General features: G+C 42.2%; 1 protein-coding gene across 3 annotated transcripts in view; it reads left to right on the top strand.

The window, feature by feature from the left end:
- The window catches only part of C6H18orf63 (chromosome 6 C18orf63 homolog), a 570,510-nt gene that overhangs the window by 141,913 nt on the left and 414,541 nt on the right, over positions 1-14,056 (top strand). The gene's annotated exons all lie outside the window — the stretch shown is intronic.

Genomic DNA, 14,056 nt, shown 5'->3' with positions numbered 1-14,056 from the left:
CCTTGTTAGGCCGTCTAGGACACTTAGGACAATTGATCAAGAAGTGGTCAGACTGGCCGCAGTAGAAACATAGACTTTCACGAAGGCGATGCTCCCGGGGGTCATTGATCTCACGCCTCTGAACGGAATCAATTTGCATGGGCACCTCCTCCACCTCCCGAGATGTATTACCTGCAGGCTCTTTGGAGGGAAGTGAAAAGTTAGAAATACGGTTATATGCAGCAAATGTCTCCTGCCTACGCTCAGTAAGGCGAATGTCAATGCGCACACAATGCTGTATAAATGTCTCTAGCTCTTATGGTGACTCAGAGCGAGCTAGTTCATCTTTTACAGTACTAGACAGACCCCATTTAAAAATAGGCAATTGTGCATAACTGTCCCAATTGGTATCTACCGCTAATCTCCTGAATTCAGTAGCATACTCAATAACAGAACGTTTTGCCTGGCGTAAAGACAATAAAGCAGATTTAGCAGTTGCACGGTGATTAGGATCATCAAACATTAATGCCATAGCGGCCAAGAAATCATCCAAGTTATTTAACCTTGGGTCACGAGACTCAATCATCGGATTCGCCCAGGCGAGCGCTCATGCGGTCAGCAGCATTATTACACACAATACTTTGGATCTATCATTAGGAAAATGGTCAGCATGCACATCAAAATATAGCATACATTGATTCACAAAGCCATGAAATTTGTCGCGATCACCATTAAATCTGAATGGGGGCAACTTAGGTGGGCTAGCTGGTGGCGGTTGCCCAGAGGGAAAAGTCGAGTGTGCTGCTATTTGCATGCTTATGTCCTGAAAAGCCTGTCCATACTGGGACTCAATGCCAGCAAGTTTGTTTTCCTGGGCTGCCATGCGGGTGCTTAAGTCCTGCAAAGTCTGTCCAAACACCTGTTGATTGTGTTCAAAGCTTCCAAACTTCTTTTGCAGACCTTCCACATCTTTCTGCAGTGATCTAATTATGGAAAACACCTGTTCTAGTCTGCTTTCTGCAGTCATTATTCCAGCAGTCTCCTTTTTTTTTTTAGGCCAGAGTATCCTGCAATAATTATAGGAGATAACTCAGGAGACTCTTTGCGTGGAACAAGACAACTACAGGACACAGTTTTATAAGTGGTAAAGTCTATATTATCACACGGTGATTCAAACAGGTGCAGAGAGAAACTCAAGTCCACAACACTTGGTGCAAATATCAAATGAAGCTCAGCAGTCTATAGGAAACTTCAGAGAAAAATGCAATCACGCAGAGAGTCTATAAAACACAATTATTCTTGAAGATACTTGACACGAATAAGTCCTTGCTTAGTCTAAAACACAGATAGATATGCTTATAAGGCAGTTGAAATAATATCTTAGCTCAACCAGGGAGGTCTGGGTAATAGTCTCAGGTTCTTGCAGAGCAGCAACAGCTTACATGTCCAGCAAATGCAGATGGAAGTAAACACGAGCAGCAGATGAAGGAGGATTACTGGAACTGGTGTATGCAGCAGGAACTCAGAGCAGAGTAGCAGGATAACCCCCCAGGTTCACAGGAGCAGGTATATAGCCAGAGAGTCACCAGAGGTCAGGAGCTGTATGCAAGGCAGAATACTCTAGCACAGACTGAAGGCTGGGGTGGAGTTTTATAGCAGGAAGACACAGTGCACATGAGACCAAAGACGCCATCTTGGAAAAGGGCAGTAATGCACAAAAAGGTAATAAAAAATGTTCAGAGTCCTGACAGTCAAATGCAAGCAAAAGGTCAGTACCGGTTAGTAGCAGGGATACCAGAAGGGAAAGACAGAATCAGGTCAGAGGCAAGCTAAAGTCAATACAGGGGAATCCAAACACACAGACGATAAAGGAGCAGGGATGGGTAGGTGGTAGGTAAACAGACACGGGTCAGTAAGGCAAACGCAGCAGGACAGATCAGAAACTCACCAGAGCCAGCTAGCACGCTGAAGGCAAGCAATATAACTGGCACTGCACACAGGTTGCAGCACCAAGATATAGCATACCGGACATGGGAACATGGCAGGGAAAGTTAACCCCTGACATGATCAGACCAGGAAAGGAAAGACAAAATCAAAATCTGGCTTAGATCTTGATAAAGGAGTAAAAGTTCACATTCTACAGATCGGTGCAGGTCCCAGCAGTCAGACCCCCACCAATCTATAGCTTATCACTTATCCTTTGGCCTTGTTCACACATTCAGTATTTGGTCAGCAGTTTACATCAGTATTTGTAAGGCAAAACCAGTAGTGGAACAATCAGAGGAAAAGTATTATAGAGACATGTCACCACTTCTGCATTTATCGCCCACTCCTTGTTTTGGATTCCAAATACTTAGGCAAAATACTGACCAAGCACTGAATGTGTGAACATGGCCTTCTTATAGGTGATAACTTGTTTATCACTGTAGAACCATGGTAAATGCATATTTAATACTGTGCAGTAGTGCAGGACAGGGAGGGGTTAAACATCCAAATATTTAATCTCTATTGGAAATCAAGAATCTTCTCATTGATGTCAGAAAGAACAAGTGACCTCCATACATAACACAATCCCCTATACCAAGACCAATAATACTACAATGAAAGAAACAAATATGCCACACCATGACCAGACTACATATTACCACCACCTAGTGACCAAATAATACCACATACAAGGAAAAAATACCACCACACCGTGACCAGACCACATATTTTCAAACCATAGTGACCGAATAATACCACATACAGGGGACAAATGCTGCTACCTCGTCACCAGTCTACATATTATCACAATATAGTAACCAAATAATACCACATACAAGTTCATGAGACAAATACTACTTCACCATGACCAGACCACATATTACCACCACATAGTGACCGAATAATACCATATACAAGGGACAAATACAATCACACCATGACCAGACCACACATTACCTCCACATAGTGACCAAATAATACCACATACAGAGGACAAATACTTCCACACCATGACAAGACCACATATTACCATCACATAGTGACTGAATAATACCACAAAGGTGGTAAACCCCTTTCCAACATTGGGCATAATAGTATGAACTCATGGGAATCCCTCCCTTTGATGTGGGCTCCGGCGCTGAGCCCACATCTTTCCACATCATCGTTTTGAACAGCTGACATGTGCCTCTAACAGCCGCGGGTGGAATCACGATCCACCTGCTTCTGTTATCTAAATAAATGCAGCTGTCAATCACTGACAGCGGCATTTAACTCGCGCTTTCCGGAAGTGCGCCCATCGGTGACCCCATCATGTGATTACAGGTCACCGATGGGTTGGCATGAAAACCAGAGGTCTCCAGCACTCAGTGGTCGGCGCTCATAGCAAGTGAGTATTTCTGCTACATACGTATAGGCGATCTGATCATCGCCTGTATGTAGCAGAGCCGATCAAAGTAGTGCAGCTTCTAGTCTTCCATGGAGAATGGAGATAAATAACATGGCACTCTGGAATAATGCTGCTGGTGGTGCTCAAGTCGAGTGTCCAACCCATACAATTAGGGATGGGCATGCAAAAGGTAAAACAAAATGTTTTTAATATTATAAAAAAAATAAACATTCAAATAACCCCCCTTTCACCCCATTCAAAATAAAACAATAAAAAAATAAAATACACACAACAATAAAAAATATGCATACTTGGTATTGCCGCGTTAAGAATTGCCAGATCTATTAATATAAAAAAAATATTTTTTACCCGATTGCTAAAAGACGTAACAAGAAAACAGTTCAAAACGTCAGCACTACGTTTTTGGTCGCGCTACATTGCAATAAAATGCAATAATGGGTGATCAAAAGATCATGTTTGGTGTCTATGAACTCATAATGACCTGGAGAATCATATTGGCAGGTCAGTTTTAGCATTTAGTGAACCTAGCGAAAAAGCCAAACAAAAAACAAGTGTGGGATTGCACTTTTTTGCAATTTCACCACACTTGGAATTTTTTCCCTGTTTTCCAGTACAAGATATGTTAAAACCAATGGTGTCGTTCAAAAGTACAACTCTACCTGCATAAAACAAGCCCTCACATGGCCATTTTGACCAAAAAATATAAAAGTTATCGCTCTGGGAAGAAGGGGAGCAAGAAACAAAAAAGCAAAAATGAAAATACCTCTGGACGTTAAGGGGTTAACCCCTTTCCAACATCGGGCATAATAGTACGTCGATGTCGGACTCCCTCCCTTTGATGTTGGCTCCAATGCTGAGCCCATATCTTTTCCCGCACGTGGCAGCTGATTTGAACAGCTGACATGTGCCTCTAACATCCACGGGTAGACTCACGATCCACCCCCTGCTGTTAACTAGTTTAACCCCTTCCTGACATCTGACGTACTATCCCGTCGAGGTGGGGTGGGCCCGTATGACCACCGACGGGATAGTACGTCATCACCTATCAGCGGCGCTCACGGGGGGAGCGCGGCCGATCGCGGCCGGGTGTCAGCTGCATATCGCAGCTGACATCCGGCACTATGTGCCAGGAGCGGTCACGGACCGCCCACGGCACATTAACCCCCGGCACACCGCGATCAAACATGATCGCGGTGTACCGGCGGTATAGTGAAGCATTGCGCAGGGAGGGGGCTCCCTGCGGGCTTCCCTGAGACCCCCGGAGCAACGCGATGTGATCGCGTTGCTCCGAGGGTCTCCTACCTCCCTCCTCGCCGCAGGTCCCGGATCCAAGATGGCCGTGGCATCCGGGTCCTGCAGGGAGGGAGGTGGCTTACCGAGTGTCTGCTCAGAGCAGACACTTGGTAAGCCTGCAGCCCTGCACAGCAGATCGCAGATCTGGCAGAGTGCTGTGCACACTGCCAGATCAATGATCTGTGATGTCCCCCCCTGGGACAAAGTAAAAAAGTTACAAAAAAATTCCCCACATGTGTAAAAAAATAAATAAAAAAAATATCCTAAATAAAGAAAAAAAAAAAAAATATTATTCCCATAAATACATTTCTTTTGCTAAATAAAATAAAAAAAACAATAAAAGTACACATATTTAGTATCGCCGCGTCCGTAACGACCCAACCTATAAAACTGCCCCACTAGTTAACCCCTTCAGTAAACAACGTAAGAAAAAAAAAAAAAAACAACGAGGCAAAAAACAACGCTTTATTATCATACTGCCGAACATAAAGTGGAATAACACGCGATCAAAAAGACTGATATAAATAACCATGGTACCGCTGAAAACGTCATCTTGTCCCGCAAAAAACGAGCTGCCATACAGCATCATCAGCAAAAAAATAAAAAAGTTATAGTCCTGAGAATAAAGCGATACCAAAATAATTATTTTTTCTATAAAATAGTTTTTATCGTATAAAAGCGCCAAAACATAAAAAAATGATATAAATGAGATATCGCTGTAATCGTACTGACCCGACGAATAAAACTGCTTTATCAATTTTACCAAACGCGGAACGGTATAAACGCCTCCCCCAAAAGAAATTCATGAATAGCTGGTTTTTGATCACTCTGCCTCACAAAAATCGGAATAAAAAGCGATCAAAAAATGTCACGTGTCCGAAAATGTTACCAATAAAAACGTCAACTCGTCCCACAAAAAACAAGATCTCACATGACTCTGTGGACTCAAATATGGAAAAATTACAGCTCTCAAAATGTGGTAACGCAAAAAATATTTTTTGCAATGAAAAGCGTCTTTCAGTGTGTGACGGCTGCCAATCATAAAAATCCGCTAAAAAACCCGCTATAAAAGTAAATCAAACCCCCCTTCATCACCCCCTTAGTTAGGGAAAAATTAAAAAATTAAAAAATGTATTTATTTCCATTTTCCCATTAGGGTTAGGGTTAGGGCTAGCGTTAGGACTAGAGTTAGGACTAGAGTTAGGGCTAGGGTTAGAGCTAGGGTTAGGGCTAGGGTTAGGGTTAGGGCAAGGGCTAGGGTTAGGGTTGGGGCTAGGGTTGGGGCTAGGGTTAGGGTTAGGGCTAGGGTTGGGCTAGGGTTAGGGTTAGGGCTAGGGTTGGGGCTAGGGTTGAGGCTAGGGTTAGGGCTAGTGTTACGGCTAGTGTTAGGGCTAGTGATAGGGCTAGGGTTATTGCTCCGGTTAGGGCTAGGGTTAGGGTTAGGGTTGGGGCTAGGGTTGGGGCTACAGTTAGGGTTGGGTCTAAAGATAGGGTTAGGGTTTGGATTACATTTATGGTTGGGAATAGGGTTGGGTGTGTCTGGGTTAGAGGAGTGGTTAGGGTTACTGTTGGGATTAGGGTAAGGGGTGTGTTTGGATTAGGGTTTCAGTTATAATTGGGGGGTTTCCACTGTTTAGGCACATCAGGGGCTCTCCAAACTGGACATGGCATCCGATCTGAATTCCAGCCAATTCTGCGTTGAAAAAGGAAAACAGTGCTCCTTCCCTTCAGAGCTCTCCCGTGTGCCCAAACAGGGGTTTACCCCAACATATGGGGTATCAGCGTACTCAGGACAAATTGGACATCATCTTTTGGGGTCCAAGTTCTCCTGCTACCCTTGGGAAAATACAAAACTGGGGGCCAAAAAATAAGTTTTGGGGGAAAAAAAGGATTTTTTATTTTCACGGCTCTGCGTTGTAAACTGTAGTGAAACACTTGGGGGTTCAAAGTTCTCACAACACATCTAGATAAGTTCCTTGGGGGGTCTAGTTTCCAATATGGGGTCACTTGTGGGGGGTTTGTACTGTTTGGGTACATCAGGGGCTCTGCAAATGCAACGTGACGCCTGCAGACCAATCCATTTAAGTCTGCATTCCAAATGGCGCTCCTTCCCTTCCGAGCTCTGTCATGCGCCCAAACAGTGGTTCCCCGCAACATATGGGGTATCAGCGTACTCAGGACAAATTGGACAACAACTTTTGGGGTCCAATTTATCCTGATACCCTTGTGAAAATACAAAACTGGGGGCTAAATATCATTTTTGTGAAAAAAAAAATAATTTTTATTTTCACGGCTCTGCGTTATAAACTGTAGTGAAACACTTGGGGGTTCAAAGCTCTCAAAACACATCTAGATAAGTTCCTTAGGGGGTCTACTTTCCAAAATGGTGTCACTTGTGGGGGTTTTTAATGTTTAGGCACATCAGGGGCTCTCCAAACGCAACATGGCATCCCATCTTAATTCCAGTCAATTTTGCATTGAAAAGTAAAATAGCGCTCCTTCCCTTCCGAGCTCTGCTATGCGCCCAAACAGTGGTTTACCCCCACATATTGGGTATCGTCGTACTCAGGACAAATTGCACAACAACTTTTGTGGTCTAATTTCTTCTCTTACCCTTGGGGAAATAAAAAAATGGGGGCGAAAAGATCATTTTTGTGAAAAAATATGATTTTTTATTTTTACGGCTCTGCATTATAAACTTCTGTGAAGCACTTGTTGGGTCAAAGTGCTCAACACACATCTAGATAAGTTCCTTAAGGGGTCTACTTTCCAAAATTGTGTCACTTGTACAGGGTTTCAATGTTTAGGCACATCAGGGGCTCTCCAAACGCAACATGGCGTCCCATCTCAATTCCAGTCAATTTTGCATTGAAAAGTCAAATGGCGCTCCTTCCCTTCCGAGCTCTGCCCTGCGCCCAAACAATGGTTTACACCCACATATGGGGTATCAGCGTACTCAGGACAAATTGCACAACAATTTTTCGGGTCCAATTTCTTCTCTTACCCTTGGGAAAATAAAAAATTGGGGGCGAAAAGATCATTTTTGTGAAAAAATATGATTTTTTATTTTTACGGCTCTGCATTATAAACTTCTGTGAAGCACTTGTTGGGTCAAAGTGCTCACCACACATCTAGATAAGATCCTTAGGGGGTCCTCTTTCCAAAATGGTGTCACTTGTGGGGGGTTTCAGTGTTTAGGCACATCAGGGGCTCTCCAAATGCAACATGTCGTCCCATCTCAATTCCAGTCAATTTTGCATTGAAAAGTCAAATGGCGCTCCTTTCCTTCCGAGCTCTGCCATGCGCCCAAACAGTGGTTTACCCCCACATATGGGGTATCAGCGTACTCAGGACAAATTGTACAACAAATTTTGGGGTCTATTTTCTCCTGTTACCCTTGGTAAAATAAAACAAATTGGAGCTGAAATAAATTTTGTGTGAAAAAAAGTTAAATGTTTATTTTTATTTAAACATTCCAAAAATTCCTGTGAAACACCTGAAGGGTTAATAAACTTTTTGAAAGTGGTTTTGAGTACCTTGAGGGGTGCAGTTTTTAGAATGGTGTCACACTTGGGTATTTTCTATCATATAGACCCCTCAAAATTACTTCAAATGAGATGTGGTCCCTAAAAAAAAATGGTGTTGTAAAAATGAGAAATTGCTGGTGACATTTATCCCTTATAACTGCGTCACAAAAAAAAATTTTGGTTCCAAAATTGTGCTGATGTAAAGTAGACATGTGGGAAATGTTACTTATTAAGTATTTTGCATGACATATGTCTGTGATTTAAGGGCATAAAAATTCAAAGTTGGAAAATTGCAAAATTTTCAAAATTTTCGCCAAATATTCGTTTTTTCACAAATAAATGCAAGTTATATCGAAGAAATTTTACCACTATCATGAAGTACAATATGTCACGAGAAAACAATGTCTGAATCGCCAAGATCCGTCGAAGCGTTCCAGAGTTATAACCTCATAAAGGGACAGTGGTCAGAATTGTAAAAATTGGCCCGGTCATTAACGTGTAAACCACCCTTGGGGGTGAAGGGGTTAATGCTGCTGTCAAACTCTGTGATATAATCTTTGTGAGAAATTGTATTTCTCTTGGCACTAGGCACTTTAAAAATTGATTTATGATATAGATTGGAGAATAATTATATCACTTAAGCATCTTATTGGCATTTATATTTTGGATTGAGATAAAGCTTCATTTTTGATTTTGAAAATATCTTTCTGCTGTGAATTGAGTTTTGACAGATATGTTGTCATAAAAGGATAATTGTGGTCCTCATTTACAACCTCCATTTTTCCAGTACATTTTTTCCTGTTTTCTTAAAAAAAATTTAATAATGAATTAATACATTTCGACATTTTAAAAATAGTTTTTGTCACTTCAATTATTTTTTGTTCCCCTAAGTTGAGGTATACAAAATATATAATTCTTGTCAAGGAAGTGCAGCCCACGATTTATGGGCAATTATCAAATAAGGACTTGTTTGTATTAGATAAAAAAGAACCTAGACATGTTTGGAGTGTGTTTATGAACTCATAATGACCTGGAGAATCACAATTGCAGGTCAGTTTTAGCATTTAGTGAACATGGTGAAAAAAAAAAACCAACTGTGGGATTGCACTATTTTTGCAATTTCACCGCACTTGGAATTTTTTTCTCGTTTTCCAGTACAAGATATGTTAAAACCAATGGTGTTTTTCAATAGCACATCTCGTTCCACAAAAAACAAGCCCTCACATGGCTATATTTACCAAATTTAAAAAGAGTTATGCGTCTGGGAAGAAAGGGGAGCAAAAAAACAAAAAACACCTCCGTGGTTTAACCCCTTAGTGACAGAGCCAATTTGGTACTTAATGACTGAGCCAATTTTTACAATTCTGACCACTGTCACTTTACTGTTTTTTCGTGACATATTGTACTTCATGCTAGTGGTAACATTTCTTCGATAATACTTGCGATTATTTATGAAAAAAATGGAAATATGGCAAAAAAAATTAAAATTTCGCAATTTTCAAACTTTGTATTTTTATGCCCTTAAATCAGAGAGATATGTCACAAAAAGTAGTTAATAAATAACATTTCCCACATGTCTACTTTACATCAGCACAATTTTGGAAACAAAATTTTTTTATGTTAGGAAGTTATAAGGGTTAAAAGTTGACCAGCGATTTCTAATTTTTACAATAAAATTTACAAAACCATTTTTTTAGGGACCATCTCACATTTAAAGTCACTTTGAGGGGTGTACATGACAGAACATACTCAAACTTGACAACATTCTAAAAACAACACCCCTCAAGGTGCTCAAAACCACATTCAAGAAGTTTATTAACCCTTGACGTGCTTCACAGCAACTGAAACAATGTGGAAGGAAAAAATGAACATTTAAATTTTTTTAAAAACATTTTAATTCAGAACCAATTTTTTTATTTTCACAAGTGTAAAAAGAGAAAATGAAACACAAAATTTGTTGTGCAATTTCTCCTGAATACGCCGATACCCGATACGTGGGGATAAACCACTGTTTAGGCGCACGGCAGGGCTTGGAAGAGAGGGAGCACCATTTGACTTTTTAAATGCAGAATTGGATGGAATTGAGATCGTACGCTATGTTGTGTTTGGAGATCCCCTGATGTACCTAAACAGTGGAAACCCCCCATAAGTGACACCATTTTGGAAACTAGGCCCCTTAAGGAACTTATCTAGATGTGTGGTGAGCACTTTGAACCCCTAAGTGCTTCAGAGAAGTTTATAACATAGTTCCGTGAAAATAAAAAAAAATCACATTTTTTACACAAAAATAATCTTTTCGCCCACAAATTCTTATTTTCACATGGGTAACAGGAGAAATTAGACCACGAATGTTGTTGTGCAATTTCTCCTGAGTACATCAATACCCCATATGTGGGGGTAAACCGCTGTTTTCAATGCAGAATTGGCTGGAATTGAGATTAGACGCCATGTCACGTTTGGAGAGCCTCTGATGTGCCTAAACTGTAGAAACCCCCCACAAGTGACACCATTTTGGAAGCTAGACCCTTTACAAAACTTGTCTAGATGTGTGGTGAGCACTTTAAACCCCCAGGTGCTTCACAGAAGTTTATAACGTAGAGTCGTGAAAAAAATCATATTTTTTCTACAAAAATGATATCTTCACCCCCAAATTTTTATTTTCACAAGAGTAACAGGAGAAATTAGACCCCAAAAGTTGCTGTGCAATTTGTCCTGAGTACTTCAATACCCCATATGCAGGGGTAAACCACAGTTTGGGCGCACGGCAGAGCTTGTAAGAGAAGGAGTTCTGTTTGACTTTTTCAATGCAGAATTGGCTGGAATTGAGATCGGACGCCATGTCGCATTTGGAGAGCCCCTGATGTGCCTAAACAGTAGAAACCCCCACAAATGACACCATTTTGGAAACTAGACCCTTTAAGGAACTTGTCTAGATGTATGGTGAGCACTGTAAACCCCCAGGTGCTTCACAGAAGTTTATAACGTAGAGCCGTGAAAATAAAAAATCTCATTTTTTCTACAAAAATGATTTTTCGCCCCAAAATCTTTATTTTCACAAGGGTAACTGGAGAAATTAGACCCGAAAAGTTGTTGTCCAATATGTCCTGAGTACGTCGATACCCCATATGTGGGGGTGAACCACAGATTGGGCGCATGGCAGAGCTTGGAAGAGAAGGAGTTCCGTTTGACTTTTTCAATGCAGAATTGGCTGGAATTGAGATCGGTTGCCATGTCGCGTTTGGAGAGCCCCTGATGTGCCTAAACAGAGGAAACCCCCACAAGTGACCCCATTTTGGAAACTAAACCCATTAAGGAACTTATCTAGATGTGTGGTGAGCACTTTGAACCCCCAAGTGCTTCCCAGAAATTTATAACGTAGAGCCGTGAAAATAAAAAAAAACATTTTTTTCCTCAAAAATGTTTTTTTAGCTCGCAATTTTTTATTTTCTCAAGAGTAACAGGAGAAATTGGACCACAAAATTTGTTGTCCAGTTTGTCCTGAGTACGCTGATACCCCATATGTGGGGGGGACGACTGTTTGGGCACACATCGGGGTTCGGAAGGGAAGTAGTGACGTTTTAAAATGCAGTCTTTGATGGAATGGTCTGCGGGCGTCATGTTGCATTTGCAGAGCTCCTGATGTACCTAGACAGTAGAAAATCCCCACAAGTGACCCCATTTTGGAAACTAGACCCTCCAAGAAACTTATCTAGATGTGTGGTGAGCACTTTGAACGCCCAAGTGCTTCACAGAACTTTATAATGCAGAGCCGTGAAAATAAAAAATCCTTTTTTTTTCCTCAAAAATGATTTTTTAGCTCGCAATTTGTTATTTTCTCAAGGGTAACAGGAGAAATTGGACCTCAAAATTTGTTGTCCAGTTTGTCCTGAGTACGCTGATACCCCATATGTGGGGGGGAACCACTGTTTGGGCACACATCGGGGCTCGGAAGGGAAGTAGTGGCGTTTTAAAATGCAGACTTTGATGGAATGGTCTGCGGGCATCATACTGCATTTGCAGTGCTCCTGATGTACCTAAACAATAGAAACCCCCCACAAGTGACCCTATTTTGGAAATTAGTCCCCCCAAGGAACTTATCTAGATATGTGGTGAGCATTTTGAACGCCCAAGTGTTTCACTGAAGTTTGACGCAGAGCCATGAAAATAAAAAATCATTTTTTCCCCACAAAAATGATTTTTAGCCCCCAATTTTTTTTATTTTTACAAGGGTAACAGGAGAAATTGAACCCCAAAAGTTGTTGTCCAATTAGTCCTGAGTACGCTGATACCCCACATGTAGGGGTAAACCACTGTTTGGGCGCACGGCAGAGCTCAGAAGGGAGAGAGCACCATTTGACTTTTTGAGCGCAAAATTGGCTGTGGCGTTTGGAGACCCCCTGATGTACCTAAACAGTGCAAACCCCCCAATTCTAACTCCAGCCGTAACCCCAACACACCCTTAACGCTAATCCCAACCCGATCCATAACCCTAATCAAAACCCTAACACCAAAACACCCTAATCCCAGCCCTAACTATAACCCTAATCACAACCCTAATGCCAAAACACCCCTAATCCCAACCCTAATCAAATCCCTAAGCCCAACACACCCCTAATCATAATCTCAACCCTAACCTCAAACCGGCAGCCGAGACCTTATTGATCTGCTGGGTGCCAGCCGGCGGGCACGCTGCGCATGCGTCCGCCATTTTTTTCCCAGAAAAAGATGGCGGCACCCATCGGGAGCCAAGATGAGCATCGGTGAGACGGGTGAGTATCGGGGGGCTATCGGGGACCCCATTTCTCTGTCCTCTGATGTGTGACTACATCGGAGGACAGAGAAATTAAATGGGAAATCGCGTTTTTTTATCACAACCCGGGGTCGGTAAAAACCGACTCGAATCATGTTCTCTGGGGTCTCGACTACCCCCGGCAACCGAGACACAAGAGAAAATCCGACTTTAGGGGGGCGCTATACACTTTTTCCACAGCTGTGGTTTAACTACCCTTAACTGCCGCCTTTAAAAGGCGAATCGGCGGTCGTTAAGGGGTTAATAGAGTAACATCATAACCAGACCAGACCACATAATGACCGAATATTACCGCATACAAATTAATACAGTCACATGATGACAGACCACATAGTGACTACAGTACTGATCATTAATAAAAACCAAAATCCTGATAACACTAGTATTGCCACTGGTGACATTATACACAGGAGCTCTGTATATAGTTTAAAGGGAACCTGTCACCCCTCCCCCAGTCGTTTCAAACTAAAAGAGCCACCTTGTTCAGCAGTAGTGCTGCATTCTGACAAGGTGGCTCTTTTAGTTCTGGGTGCTGTAACTAGAGAAATAATCAGTTTTATAATTTGTCCGAAATACCTGGTCTTCAGTCGAGGAGGCCGGTGTTTCCCCCCTGCTTTAGACGCCACACAGCTGTCACTCACATCTTCTTGGCGCCGGGCGCCGCCTCCTCCTCACTGCTGTTTTCAAAATAGCCGGCGCCTGCGCTCTTTTCCCCTGCCTGGTGCAGGCGCAGTGAGCGCTGCCCGTCTTTCCTCATATGCAGTCCAGCTGACTGCGCCTGCGCGGCCGCCCTGCTTGTGATTCCCAGCCCCGCAGTGACTTATGATTTATTCACATTGCGGGGCTGGGATTCACAGAGCGACCACTCCCTTTGCCCCCTGGTAGCTACGCTACTGGCTTCCAGCCTTTAATCAAGTGCTCATTTCTTCTAATTTTTGGCGATCGCAGGGATGCCAAAAATTATGCTTCAGGTAAAACACCTCCGGCAGTTTCCTGAAGTGTATTCTGCTTCAAAAACTTTGGTGTCTACTGTATGATAAAGAAATTTGTTTA

This window comes from Ranitomeya variabilis, chromosome 6 (assembly GCF_051348905.1).
Source record: "Ranitomeya variabilis isolate aRanVar5 chromosome 6, aRanVar5.hap1, whole genome shotgun sequence".
NCBI classification, from domain to species: domain Eukaryota; kingdom Metazoa; phylum Chordata; class Amphibia; order Anura; family Dendrobatidae; genus Ranitomeya; species Ranitomeya variabilis.
The sequence above is the reverse complement of the archived record's forward strand: the minus strand, read 5'-3'. Positions and strand labels throughout refer to the sequence as shown.